Source organism: Leopardus geoffroyi, chromosome C2 (genome assembly GCF_018350155.1).
Source record: "Leopardus geoffroyi isolate Oge1 chromosome C2, O.geoffroyi_Oge1_pat1.0, whole genome shotgun sequence".
In the NCBI taxonomy this organism is placed as follows: Eukaryota; Metazoa; Chordata; class Mammalia; order Carnivora; family Felidae; genus Leopardus; species Leopardus geoffroyi.
Genome location: NC_059333.1, coordinates 133372764 through 133387914, shown reverse-complemented (window position 1 = coordinate 133387914; position 15151 = coordinate 133372764). Strand labels below are relative to the sequence as shown.

The window sequence follows — 15151 nt, the reverse complement described above, 5'->3', positions numbered from 1 at the left end:
CGCTCCCCAAGGGGTTCTAAAGTACAGCCAGCTGAGATCAACTGAGCTACACTGAAGACGGAAAAGGAAATACAATCTGCTGTGTCTTCTGTGGCCCCGCAATGCAAGAGAGAAGGACCTTGGGCCGGACCCCCTTTGGTGTCTGTGGCCAGCTGTGTGTCTCAGTGGAGACAGCTGAGCATGTGCATCTCAAAGTTTTGGTTCTGGTTTGGGCTTGACCACCACCGTGGCTGGTGTGACCTTGGACAATGGGAGTCCTGGTCAGAGAAGACCTGAGCTCACCCTGTGCTGGGCTGGTCACTTCTCCCTGCCTGCACTTCCCTCACATAATCTCCAGCTCTGAAACATTTCAAGTCTCTACTTTCATTAAAATAGCCCAGTCACTTCTAGTTCAACAGATTTTTTTTTCATGAATTATTCAAGCTTGGGAGTTGAATGTTGAAAATAACATGTTCGAGTTGTCCTCATTAGGAAGCTTTTAGCTGCGGATCTCCTGTCTTCCACTATATTTACAAAGCCCGGTATCCGCAGTTTTGGGGATGAATGCAGTCAATCATTTACAAAGTCTCTAGAGAATTCCACATGGAAATAAAGTAAGTAATAAAACCCACACAATAAACAGAAATGGCGCAACAAAGGGAGCAATAAGGAGCAGCCGTGGGCACCCACAGCCTTCAGTAAGCCTCTCGGCCTCGCTGGGCTTCTGTTTCACTTATGTTCATGAATGTCTATTTCATGCCTACCTTGTAGAAGGGGAATTAAACAGATGACAGTTGCCCTTGAAGAATCCCTAATCTGGGGGATTGTGGCAGACTCATAAATAGCCAATGATAAGGGAATATGAATGAGAGGCAGAATGTGGTACAGGCTTTTAACATCTGACTTTTTCCTTGACTTTTAACCATGAAGCAGTAAATCAGAGGAAGCAGAAGGTGGGACTGAGCGATGACACCCCTCAGAGGGGCCCAGAGCCTCTGCCTGTGGGACACCATAAAATCATCACAGACGTTGCCACGTTCCAGTCAACACAGGGCTTCATTGCAATTGCGTCTTCAGATGGAATTGCTAAAGTGTGGAAATGAAAACCTAGTGGTCTGTATAATTTGTAATAAACTTATAAATATATTGTAACTCTAGAAGAAAGGTATTTCTAGAGAACAGAAGTGAGATAAGATTCATTTGCTTGGTTTTCAAGATCGTTCTCCTTAAAGGGGCGCGTGACTCAGTCGGTTAAGTGTCCGACTTCGGTTCGGGTCACGATGACACACAGTCTGTGAGTTCGAGCCCCGTGTCGGGCTCTGTGCTGACAGTTCAGAGCCTGGAGCCTGCTTCAGATTCTATGTCTCCCTCTCTCTCCTCTCCTCCCCTACTCGCGCGCACGCTCTGTCTCTCTCTCTCTCTCTCTGGCTCTCAAAAATGAATAAATGTTAAAAAAAAATTTTTTTAAAAAGATCATTCTCCTTATTATTACTTCATGATTAAATAAATCCCACCCAGGACGGTGGAGAAAGTTATATCTGGTGACTGTGTTCATGCATATCTCTGCAAGAATCAGCAGACAGTAATATCTGGAATTTTCACAGTATATGTCAAGGAGGTGAGGAAATTAAAATGCTAAGACATTTATATCATTTTACTTTGCATTGGAAAAGATGGTTGTAAGCTGTCATAATGTAAACCAGTAATACCTGACCTCTAGTGTGCATGGGAATCACATGTAAGCTCGGCTAAAACACTGCAGGCCCCACCCCCAGGATTTTTGATTCAGTAAGCCTGGGCTGGAGCTGGAATATTCGCATTTCTAACAATTTCCCAGCTGCTGCTGCTGCTGCTGCTGCTGCTGCTGCTGCTGCTAAGGGACCACACTTTGGAAACTGCCAATAAGGGTATATAATTTCACTATACAAAATGCTGTGCAAGGCAGAAAAAAAAATGCATTTGAGGACTCTCAGTGCTGTGCTTCTGCTCTACTGTGTCATCTCTCTTGTCTATGCATGTTCTGACTTAGCTCTCATAACCTGTAACACTGATCTGTGGTTGATCAGCAGTAGAGAAATGTGTCTCTTCTTGGCCACCATCATCTTAAAGTATTATTGGCATATAAGTGCTATCGGAAAATCTGAAATTTGGCTCGTCGGTGCAGATTATTTTTCCGCCAGTATCTTCATGAGTGAATGAGATGATTTTTAAGAACTTGCCCTGGGCTAGAATCCCATGATTTTATGAAGCAATGATTTTTAAGAAGCACTGTCCATTTGTTTTGGAAGGAGGAGGAAAATCTGTTATATACATCCATTCAGCTACTTATGTGCTAAGCCTCATTTAATTCTCTTGTGGCCCTTTGAGCTGCTGGCCATCTTAGAGATAGAGACATAGAAGTTCACAGAGCTTAGGTAACTCGTCTGCATTCCTCAGCTAATGAGTGATGGAGCAGATTTTGAACTCTGGGCAGTCCTTGCTCTGTCCAGCACACTGTGGGCTTTTCTGCTGTGGAGGCAAAGTGAGAATGATGTCGGGGAAATGCTCCTTCCCACGGACTTCTGCTCCCAAACACCACTGCCACTTGGGTGTTTGTGCCCAAGAGGGAAGCTTTGGTGCCAGGCCCCCTTGTTTAGAGATCTGGAATCCCACACACGTGGAGAGTGAATGTGGGGCCAGGAGGGAGGGCGGAGGGCTAGGCCAAGCTCAGATAGCACAACTGTCAACCCAGCAAAAAATACAGAGAAAGGCGAAAACATTTCAAAAATACAACCACAGCCATTTTCTTCTTGTTAGAGCCAGTAGCTTTTGACCCTCGATTTGAATGGGCTTTTATTTTCCGTAAAAAAAAAAAAAAAAGAAAAGAAAAGAAAAAAAAAAGCTATTCTATTTGCAGCTCCCCTAATGACAGTGTTCACAGGGATGATGGGAGGAAACCTCTCCATGACACAGGCGGGTCTTGCCAATCTTAACATCAAGTGATTCAAAATCACAGGCTGGAATGAAACTCAGGGAGGAAAACAGACCTACCCAAATCTGACCATTAGCGAGAAGGAAGTAAGAGCTATCAACCAACACTTACCAAGGGTCCCTTAGGGGCCATCTAGTCTTACATAAGCAGCTTTTCAAATTATTTGTAATCAGAAAGCCCAGCTCAGCCAGTCCCATAGGCTGCTAGAAACCCAACCAGCAGACTTCGTAGAGAACGGAAGCCAGGAGCATTAGCAGCAGACGCTGAAGAGGTATTTAAATGATAGCCTACCCTAGGAAGGAGCCCACGCGGGGAACACGGACAGATTCCAGGCTACGAAGCCACGTTCTTCCGGGAGGGGAGTGGCGGTGGTCCAGCTCAGTGTTTCTCAGACTTGAATGTGCTTGCAAATCACCCTGAGATTCCATCAAATGCAGATTCTGATTCCGTAGGTCTGGAGTAGGCCCAAGAGTCTGCAGTTCTACCCAGCTCCCAGGTGATGCCGATGCTGCCTGTTCACAGACCACACTCCAATAGCAAGAATCTGGACAATTTTCCATGTGAGTCTTGAGTTCTTACGGGAGTCAATTTTCAGATCCTCAAAGCCCGTTTTTCCTCTTTTCTCAAATCTACCTAAGAAAAAATGAGGTCAAAGTTGTACGTTCCTCTTGTGAAATGGACTTCTTTCCACCTTACAGAGCAAAGGCCCTCCTCCTTGCATCTTACATCTTAGGGAATACATTGCCTCCGGTGCAAAACCCACCAGGTTCCCTGGTAAAGCAACAATGTAAAACATCCATGTTATGATGAGAAACGGACTCACTCTAATAAATGGTTACAAACATTTTCACAAGTCAAAGAGTATTGATTCATTGCTTGCAACAAAGTTGAAGGAGATGTCAATTATCCACTGAGTGTTCTTTTAAAATAATCTTGAGGGGCGCCTGGGTGGCTCCATGGATTAAGTGTCCGACTCTTCCTTTCAGCTCAGGTCATGATCTCAAGGTTTGTGAGTTTGAGCCCCTGATCAGGCTCTGCACTGACAGCCCTCAGGGAGTCTGCTTGGAATTCTCTCTCTCTCTCTCTCTCTCTCTCTCTCTCCCTCCCCCACTTGTGTATGGGCGCAGACACACACACACACACACGCACACACACTCGCTCTCTCTCTCTCTCTCAAAATAAATACATTAATAAAAAAATAAATTTTGGGGCGCCTGGGTGGCTCAGTCGGTTAAGCGCGGACTTCAGCTCAGGTCACGATCTCGCGATCTTGCGGTCCGTGAGTTCGAGCCCTGTGTCGGGCTCTGGGCTGATGGCTCAGAGCCTGGAGCCTGCTTCCGAGTCTGTGTCTCCCTCTCTCTCTGTTCCTCCCCCGTTCATGCTCTGTCTCTGTCTCTGTCTCAAAAATAAATAAACGTTAAAAAAAATAATAATAATAATAAATTTTGAGGAAAAAACAACCACTAAGTGATTTTGAACATTTAACTCAAAAAAATTCAAAGAACTAAAATGACATTTCTATAACAAAACTTCCAATCCCACTGCTTAAATATGAACAAAATATCTCAGCATTTACATCTTTTAAAAAACAAAAAAAAGGGGCGCCTGGGTGGTGCAGTCGGTTAAGCGTCCGACTTCAGCCAGGTCACGATCTCGCGGTCCGTGAGTTCGAGCCCCGCGTCGGGCTCTGGGCTGATGGCTCAGAGCCTGGAGCCTGTTTCCGATTCTGTGTCTCCCTCTCTCTGCCCCTCCCCCGTTCATGCTCTGTCTCTCTCTGTCCCAAAGATAAATAAACGTTGAAAAAAAAAAAAATTAAAAAAAAAAAAAGTGTATAAAAAACAAAAAAAAAATTGGGGTGCCTGGGTGGCTCAGTCAGTTGACTGTCCGACTTTTGCTCAGGTCATGATCTCACAGCTCGTGAGTTCGAGCCCACAACAGGCTCTGGGCTGACAGCTCAGAGCCTACGGCCTGTTTTGGACTCTGTCTCCTCCTCTCTCTCTGCCCCTCCCCCACTCGCTCTCCGTCTGTCTCTCTCTAATATAAATAAAATTTTTTTTAAATTAAAAAACATAAAAATAAAAAATGAAAAAATAGAATGAGTACTGATGCTGAAACCTATTCCATTTTGGCAATTTTATTAATAGTCAACATGGAAATATTATTTAATTTGTTTTAAAAAGCAGAGCAATGTAAATAAGGAAAATATCTATCTTAAGAAAAGATCTGTTTCCAATAAACATTTTGTTTAAAAATAATAATTACCCAAACACATTTATGTTGTTTTCATAATTTGTATACCAGTAATGACTGTATGACTCAACCGAGAAGAAATGTGTTAACACTTAGAGACTTATAGGCTCTGAGTTTATATATATTATTTCGTTATAGAAAAAGATGACACAAATAATGTTTCATAAGGATAAAGTTTTATGAGGTAAAAGAAGGGAAATAGGAATCAAAGAGAAGAAAGAATGATGCAATGTTTAAGAACCTGTTCTTCTATTTCTAAAATGATGCTGATGTCAAATCACCATGGTATACAGGTTCCATTGGAAGCATTTTTAAAAATCATACAAAAGTCTTGTTTTAAATGTCAATACTTTATGAAGAGTTTGCCCTTGTGTATTTTTATCACATGATTATATATCAAATTACCGTAGAATATAGATTCCATTGGAAACAGTTTTTGAACTGTGCAAAAGGTTTGTTTTAAAATATCACCATTTAGTGGTGCCTGGGTAGCTTAGCTGGTCGAGCATCCAACTGTTGATTTTGGCTCAGGTCATGATCTCACAGTTCATGGGACCAAGTCCCACATCAGGCTCCAAGCTGACAGTGGGGAACCTACTTGGGATTCTCCTTCTCCCTCTCTCTCCACCACTCACACTCAATCTCTTTCAAAATAACTAAATAAACTTAAAAAAATAAAAAATAATAAAATGTTGGTATTCATAACAAGCAGACACTTGCACTCTTTACAACTACTTAAATTTATAACAAAATGTAAATGAAAATCATGAACTATACATAGCTTTTCATATTTTCTCTAACAAGTTTGTAGCAAAACAAACAAAAAGTTTGAAGACCACATGTCTGAAAGCTTTTCCTCTGATCTTCAAGGCGCATCAGGACATATCAAGACACAGAGTCATCTTGTCTGCTATGAAGCCCTCTCAGGCAAGCAGAGCAACCCCCTTGTGACCTCGTGCCTCCAAGTCTGCCCAAGACCTGATTCCAACCTCACACTGTCATCCCGCAGTGAGATTACCTCTAACTCCTGTTCACATCCTCTCCAGCAGCTCCTTAGCCCAGGCATGAAGGAGCAACTCAATGCTGGAGGACAGATGAAGGATGGATGGATGCATGCATACACGGACAGATTGCAGCCTACGTAGTCAGGCATTCTAGATTATTCAGGACAAAAGCATTGATGTTTAAGGTTAAAAACAGCTCTCTGAGACCCTGATTCCAAGGGGCTCTCTGTATAATAGCGTTCCACCAGATTATCACCACCTCCTGCTCATATCATACAGTAAAGGGTGCACCTGACTGGGAGGAATTAATGTCATGGCAGAACAGTCTCCTCAGCTTTTAGGAGGATTGTCTTTGGTATCTTGGTTTTACTGGTTAGTTTTTTATTTTGTTTAATTTTAAAATAACTGTATTCAAAGTATGGGTTATTTACATGGTTTTGTTTGTTTGTTTTCTTTTTTTGGAAGTGGGGAGGTGGGAGGAATAGGGAAGGTTGATAGAGAAGATAAAAGAGAATACAGATTGGTATCTCCAAACGATACCGTCACTTCCTTGAGTTATTTAATACATAGCCATCCATTCCAGTCATCTTCTCATTTCTGATCTCCATTTTTCTTCCTTATTTAATACTTACAAAAATGTATAAAATATTAGTAATAATAGTATGAACTGGGGCACCTGGGTGGCTCAGTCAGTTAAGTGTCTGGCTCTTAACTTTGGCTCAGGTCATGACCTCACAGTTCATGAGTTTGAGCCCCATGTTGGGCTCTACACTGACAATGCAGAGCCTACTTGGGATTCTCTCTCTCTCTCTGCCCCTCCCTCACTTGTGTGCTCTTTCTCTCTCTCAAAATAAATAAATATACTTAAAACTTTTTTTTAAATATGAACTTTCATGGATCTACCACTCTGTTCAAGAAAGAGAACATCATCAGTCCCAAGTCCCCTCTGTGCCCCACCTTCGTGTCTTTCTCCTGACTTCCCTTTTCCCAAAAGTAAGCGCTGCTCTAAGCTGTGTGTATATCATCCCATCGCTTTTTTAAAAATAGATTTTCACACATGTCTTAACACTATATGGTTCAGTTTTGCCTGTTTTTGCACTTTGTACGTTACCATAGTCCATATATTCTTCTACAACGTGATTTTTTTTCACTTGACATTTTGTTTGAAAAAAGCACCCATCTTCTGCACGTAGCTAAAGGTCATTAATTTTCATTGCAGCAAGGTATTCATTGCACAGGTATGGCAAAGATGATCCATTTTCCTATTGATAGCCATTTAAATACTATTTTATTGTTTTCACTACAATAGAAATACTGCTGTGGACATATTTGAACCTACCTCAGTTGCACGCGTGTACGAGTTAATAGGAGGAGGGATCCACACATTCCTAGGAATTTCTGGGTTACAGAACACTTTATGTGTATGTTCAACTTTACTAGATAATGCCAAATTATTTCTTTTTTAAATTTTTTTTCATGTTTGTGAGAGAGAGATCAGAGCATGGGCGGGGGAGGGGCAGAGAGAGAGGGAGACACAGAATCCGAAGCAGGCTCCAGGTTCTGAGCTGTCAGCACAGAGCCCAACGTGGGGTTTCAACCCACGAACCGTGAGATCATGACCTGAGCCGAAGTCAGACGTTCAACCAGCTGAGCCACCCAGCCGCCCCAATAATGCCAGATTATTTCTAAAAGTGGTTGGAATAATTTATACTGCCACCAGCAGTGTATAAGACTTCATGTTAACCCATGGCTTCACCAACATGTTTTTAAAATGTTTTATCAATTTGGGGGCTATAAAATGTTACCTCATTCTTTAATTTGTATTTCCCTAATTATAAATGATTGAACATGTTTCCCTGTTTATTGGACGTTCATGGTTTCTTTTCTATTAAATACCTTTCTGTGCCTCTTGCCTATTTTTTTAATAGAGTTTTTGCTTTTTCATTGATTTTTAAAATATGTGTGTATTAAACGTGTGTTATAAAACATATGTCTTATATATATATTACACGACGTACGTTTTTTTCTGGATAGAATTCCTTGTCAGTTATGTTTTGTGAATTTCTTTTCCCAGATTATATCTTGTATTTCACATTGTTCTGCCCTCTTTTGATAATCACAAGTTCTTAATTTTCACAGGGCCAAGTTTGACAACACTTTCCTTGCCTATTTTTCTTTGCTTAGAAAACTGTTTCCTGTATGGAGATCAAACAGGTATTAATTTTAAATTAATTTTCTTCTAAAAGTTTTGAAAATTTCCTTTTCACATGCAACTCTTTGGTTTACCTCGAATTCACTATTGTGTTCTGTGTGAGGGAGGAACCAAACCCAAAAAAATTTTCCTGTAAGTATATTGCATGTTTCATACTTTTCTCCCCAATCTGTAGTGCCAGCTCCATTATTGGTATAAAACATTCCTAACCATGCATGGGGCAAGTTCTGGGATCTGCTCTGTTCTGTTGGTTTCAATTTAAAAAATCTCTCTTTAGCTTCTTTCCAATTGTGCTTCAATCAGTGTGGGGAAGTCATACCATTACCCTCATTTGGCTGAGGATTTGGGGGGCTATCTGGTAACTGCATCTACCTCACAGCATTGGCGTGAAGATCTCACACAGGATATGACACACACATTGTTTAATAAAATGCCTGGCCCTTCTGCCCCTCCCCAATTCATGCTCTGTCTCTCTCTGTCCCAAAAATGAATAAACGTTGAAAAAAAAAAAGAGACCAAGGCTGCTTGGTAAAAAAAAAAATGCCTGGCCCAGAGTAAACCCCTCAGTAAACTATACTTATCATTACCATGATACCTTATAGTGTTCATAATTTACTTTCTTTAGTGTCAACAGTGGCTACATTCCTTAAAAAATAAATTTATTTTATTTTTATAATTTATTATAAAATTATCTGAGGATATTCAGGGAGGGGGCAGGCCATGTAGCATATACTGCCTGTTTTACGCCAACAAAATTAATTAAAAGAAAAGAGGAATTAAGTCATGAAAAAATATGTGTGTGTATCAGGAGGAAGGATATTAAAAGGAGAGGTGGGCTCTTTCGCCAATGATCAGCCCAGGCCAGATCTGAGAATGTTTGAAAATTTCATCAAGATTTAAATTTAAGGCATCTTATGGATTGTGGTGATATTAAAATATGTCCACGAATTCTTTTTTTAAATTTTTTTCATTTTATTTATTTGAGAAAGAGAGAGAGAGAGAGAGAAAGAGAATCTCAAGCAGGCTTCACGCTCAGCACGGAGCCCAGTGTAGGGCTCGATCCCACAACCCTGGGATCATGACCTGAACCAAAATCAAGAGTCAGACGCTCAACCGACTGAGCCACCCAGGTGTCCCTGTCCACAAATTCTTTAACATTCCTCTTCTCAAAAAGTGGAGCCTAAATCCCTTCCCTCAAGTGTGGGCTAGACTTAATGGCTTACTCCTACTAACTAATAGATTGTGCTGGAAGTGATATTTATGTGACTTCCAAGATCAGGATCCAAGGTGTATGGCTTCATTTTTGCCCCCTTTTGAATTATTCATAGTGGAGGAAACCAAGTGATATGCTGTGTGGACACTCAGGTAGTCCTAGGGAGAGGTCCATGTGGTGAGGAACTGAGGGAACCATCTTGGCAACAGATCATCCAGCCCCAGTCAAGCCTTGAGATGACTACAGTCCCAGCAAAATCTTGACTGCAACTTCATGACAGACCTTGAGTCAGAACCACTTAGCAAAGCTGCTTCCTAATTTCTCAGCCCCAGAAACTATTGAGATAATAAATGTTTGTTGTTTTAAGCCACTACGTTTTGAGTTAATTACACAGCAGTAGATAACTCATCTATGGGTCTTCCATGGTTGATAACAAATAAAAAAATGTGATAAAAAATAAATAATTAAAACGTTAAAATTAAAAAGTAAATTAATTTAAAAAATAAAATTCAAACAAGTTAATTTAAAAAATTAAAAAATAAAGAAAAAGAAGCTGAGGAGAAGACAGTGATGGATATGAGGAAATGACTTGATGTTTGTGTCTGGATAATGACCAGGGTTGGTAGAGGTTTCCATAGTCCAGTGACATTTGCTTAAAAGTAGAAGAGGTACTATCCCATTTGTTAATTTGCTTATTTTAATGAGGGAAGAATATTAAGATGAAGAACAGCATTTTAAGTACATGATGTGTCTTCATCTGTATCAATGAATAGCTCCGTTTTACAGATGAAGAAATATAGCTCAGAGTTACACAACCAGTAAGTGGAGAAGTCTGCCCAACTCCAGAGCCCATTCCCTTAAAATTTATGTTATACTGGAATATTCTATGATACCATAGTCAGTCTTATTATAGAATATCTAATTTCTACTATCCGATTTCATAAACACTTGTTGAACACCCACAGTGTAAGCATCTCACTACCTATGTGATCCCAAATTAAATCTGGGTCTGTCCCTGCTCTTGAGTTGTACACAATCTCAACATAATATCTAAAAGCTGTGACCTTCTCGCCACCTCTGCTGTCACACCCTACCCAAAGTCATCATCCTTCCTCACCTAGACCCCTACAAATAGCCTTCCCTGACTGGTTGCCTTGCTGTATTCCTGCCCTGCTCCCTCTGTTCTCCATGTGTCCAAAATGATCTTGTCAAAATACCATTTCAGTCATGACACTAGCCTGTTAATACCCACCAATGGCTTTCCACCAAATAAAATCCAATCCCTTCACCACAACCTGCACAACTCCACAGAGTCTAGTCTCTGCCTGTCCCTGATCCCTCTTTCTTTCCCAGTGGCCTCATTTTCCAGCCACATAGGCCACTTCTCCAGTCCTCAGTCCTGTCGGGCCTCCTTCTTCCTGGAAAACTTGTCCTGCTCTTCCCATACTTCCGATCTCAGTTTAAATGTCACCTCCTCAAGGGAGCTTTCTCAGACCGCCCCCTTACTCTACCCACCTTCTGTCTCCCAGCACATCACGGGTGTCCTTACAGCAATTATCATATTTTTATGCACTAATACATTTGCTTATTTTTCTATTTTCCCCACTGGAATGTAAACCTCTTGAAGGCAAAAGCCATGTATATCAAGATCACACTTTTTTATGTCCAACCTAGTTCTGTGCCTGCATAGTGTGGATGCTGAATAACTATTTATTGAATGAATCAACCGATCGGCTGAGGGGGGGAGAAAACCAGCAAATAATTATAATATAGGTGTCAATCATAATGGTTACCATTTCTCAAATGCTCCTGATGAGCCAGGCAATGTATTCATACACTTAAAATCTTGTTTTGTTGAGTTCTTATATTGTTCCAAGTCCTTACAAATACCATTTTTTATTTCCACAAGAACTCCGCAGAGCAAATACTATCATCTTCATTATTACAGATGAGGAAACTGAGGCTGTACACAATTTATAACATAGTTTATGGAAGGCCACTAGACAAGAAAGTGGAAAAGTCAAGATGTAACAGAATAGTCTTGCTACCAAGACTAGACCTTTGCCTTTTTAAAAATATGTTTATTTCGGGGCGCCTGGGTGGCGCAGTCGGTTAAGTGTCCGACTTCAGCCAGGTCACGATCTCGCGGTCCGTGAGTTCGAGCCCCGCGTCGGGCTCTGGGCTGATGGCTCAGAGCCTGGAGCCTGTTTCCGATTCTGTGTCTCCCTCTCTCTCTGCCCCTCCCCCGTTCATGCTCTGTCTCTCTCTGTCCCAAAAATAAATAAACGTTGAAAAAAAAATTTAAATAAAAAAAGAAACGGTTGCTCTAACTGGGAGGTTGACTCTCAAGGTGGTTAAGGGCATGGACTTTGGAGCCGGGCTAAATCTGAATTTGAATCTGGTCTCCTCAACTTACTAGTTACATGACCTCGGGTAAGTTCGCTCACACTTCACACCTCGATATCTTCTTAGGTTTGCTGTAAGATTAAATGCATTTCAAATGCTTGGCACAGTACCTGGCACATGATAAAGAGCTAACAATCAATAATTTTTCATTGTGTTGGCTATTGAAGTATCACAGAAAAAGTGTTTAACTCTCCTCAGAGCAGCTGCATGCTGTGTTACCTGATGTTAGCACCTTTGCATTTCAGGGGGCTGTGCAAGCATGGAGCCCATCAATGCTGCCCCATTTATTTGGTCATATGGCTGACCCTGTCTTCTTTCAGACTGTCTGCTGATAATGTGGAGCATTTGGAATTCTTAACTTGTGGTTACTGTTTACCAAATGAAACAAATATATATATATATATATATATATATATATATATATATAGTTAGAGTGATGCAAGAATTTTAATTATGGAAAAGGGAAAATTGATTAATTTAATAATGTCATATTGTGACATGAAAAAGAATGTTGAAGCAAGAGAAAACTGACCTCTCATATCAGCCCTTCCTAGCTGTGCATGATGCTTGGGGTTGGTTAAGTGACTTTTCTGAGTTTCTGTTTCTTCGTCTATAAAATGAATACAGTAAAACTTACTTGCTAGATTATTAGGATTATTTGAATGTATACGAGTCATGTGGGACAGTGAATTGTGCATAGTAGGTCCTCAATCCATAGCAAATAAACTCATTTGCTGATCCAGAGACCCAGACCCTAAGTTAGGTGTCAAAACTAAAAAAGAAAAAAAAGGTATCTTTCTGCATCATAGATTCTAACACATGGATTATAAAATGATAATTTCATTTGGATCACATGGTGGTATTGCTGTTGCCAACATTTAAATATTGGCAGATATATTAATACCGTTGGAAAACTTCCATTGTCCTCAAGGTATGTTTTCACTAGAAGCATCGGAAGAGACAGTAGGTGTTGTCTCCCATAAATTAAACACTATGTTAATAATTCATTAATTTATGATGAAAAACATTAACAACTTTAGGAAGCAGGACTCAAGCCTTCTCTAATCAACACATTCTCTTCCGGGAGGAGATGTACATGGATGGTCAGATTGTAGACAGAGGATTCCTTGGTGAAGAGCAAATCAGAATATGGGGTGTGTTCAACAATCCCAATGGCCAGTGACATCAATCCATAATGAATTCATCCAATAATTCCCTCCAAGGGGAACTACGGGAAAGAGCTCCAAGGGGCAATTACCTGAGTCTACGCTCTCTAATGGACAGCCCTGGAGAACACCATTGACTTGTTATTCTTTTGCACACTTGACTCTTCTTTGGTTGCGCTCCATGCAGACATAGTTCAGTTCAAGCCCTCCTATGTAATAAAATTGATAAGTGTAGTGTGTTAGCAGAATACTTTTTTTTTTAATTTTTTTTTTAACGTTTTATTTATTTTTGAGACAGAGAGAGACAGAGCATGAATGGGGGAGGGGCAGAGAGAGAGGGAGACACAGAACCGGAAACAGGCTCCAGGCTCTGAGCCATCAGCCCAGAGCCCGACGCGGGGCTCGAACTCACGGACCGCGAGATCGTGACCTGGCTGAAGTCGGACGCTTAACCGACTGAGCCACCCAGGCGCCCCAGCAGAATACTTTTTTAAGTAAATAGGGGAAAAGTTCACCGGAAAAAAAAATGAGGGAATTATAAAAAAAGAATGCATTCAACATTTTATTCCAAAATTTAAATGCACCTTTGTATGTCAATCTTTTGATCTAGGACTAAGACCGATTCTTTAAAATTTACCTCATTTCCCTTGCATAAAGCCCACCTACAAGGAGTCATCTACAATTTCCTTTTAGGTTTCTTTAAAGTGAAGGAAGAACATAAAGGTCCCTATGAAGCAATCTGAGAGCAGAATACTTCTAGATTTTTACAATTTCAACCCAAAGTTGTCTCATTTACATATCATTCAATGGCAACTTTAATAAAAAGCACCTTGGCCAAGTTTTTCACAGCACCTAACTTAATTTTCATCAGTACAAGAACTCATCATTTTTTTTTTTTTTGCACTCATTATTTCACAGATTAACATAGTATTTTATTTAAGTATATAATTACAAAAGGCACAACTGGCATAAAACAGGTTTGGGAACAAACCCAACTGAGTCTAGGAAAGTCTATAATGTTATTAGGAGACATACATCAGACTGGACTTCCAGCCAGAAGTTTTTAGTGAGATGTGGGCATTCATCAGAATGTCTTACAGAGAAAACAGCGCATCAGCTAACCTAGCTAGTCTGTTTAGTGGGAGTCAGTTAAAAAAATACAATCTAGAAGCTTTTTTTTTTTTTTTTTTTCAGATCATGGCTTATATAACTGGTTGGATCCATGCTCTCTTAGATACAATTACAATCCTCTCTTGCCTCCCTGAGAATACAGCCACCCACTATTTAGCCACCCAATGAGTGATTATTAAGTCAGGAAGATTCCCTTCTCATTTATCGCAAGCTCATTTTGTAGCTCCAAGTTTGGAACTTACCTTGCTATAGCCACTGTGTGATACTTCCAGGATCTGTTGTAAGGATCAAATGTGAGGGGTGCCTGAGTGGCTCAGGTGGCTAAGTGGCCAACTTTGGCTCAGGTCATGATTTTGAGGTTCACAAGTTCAAGCCCTGCATTGGGCTCTGTGCTGACAGCTCAGAGCCTGGAGCCTGCTTCGGATTCTGTGTCTCCCTCTCGCTCTGCCCCTCCTTTGCTTGTGCTCTGTCTCTCTCACTCTGGAAAATAAATAATAAAACATTTTTTTAAAATGTTAAAAAAAAAAAAAAAAAGAAACTGTATCTGTGAGAACACTTTGTTAACTCAAAAGCCTTAATCTAAAGGCTGTCATTCATTCTGTGTGCATTTATCAAACCATCCTGTTAGATTGTGGGTTCCATGAGGATAGGAAAAAAACCATTCCATGCAAAGCCAGCAGAGTACTGACCACACAGTGAGGACCAAGATTACTTGGGAATTGATATTCTATGGGCATATGTAAATCATCCTTGTTGTTCTTATCTGCCAGGTAGAAGCATATGTTGGAAAGAGGATCCTGTCAATTCTGCCCATCCCAT

General features: G+C 40.6%; 1 long non-coding RNA gene across 3 annotated transcripts in view; it reads right to left on the bottom strand.

The window, feature by feature from the left end:
* The window catches only part of LOC123611595, a 39092-nt gene extending 24369 nt beyond the window's left edge, over positions 1-14723 (bottom strand). For all 3 annotated transcript variants that reach the window (XR_006718749.1, XR_006718750.1, XR_006718751.1), the window contains exons 1-2: positions 14575-14723; positions 13294-13410 (exon numbers count right to left, since the gene is read on the bottom strand). This is a non-coding gene — a long non-coding RNA (uncharacterized LOC123611595). The remainder of the gene's footprint in view (positions 1-13293; positions 13411-14574) is intronic.
* Positions 14724-15151: the final 428 nt, after the last annotated feature.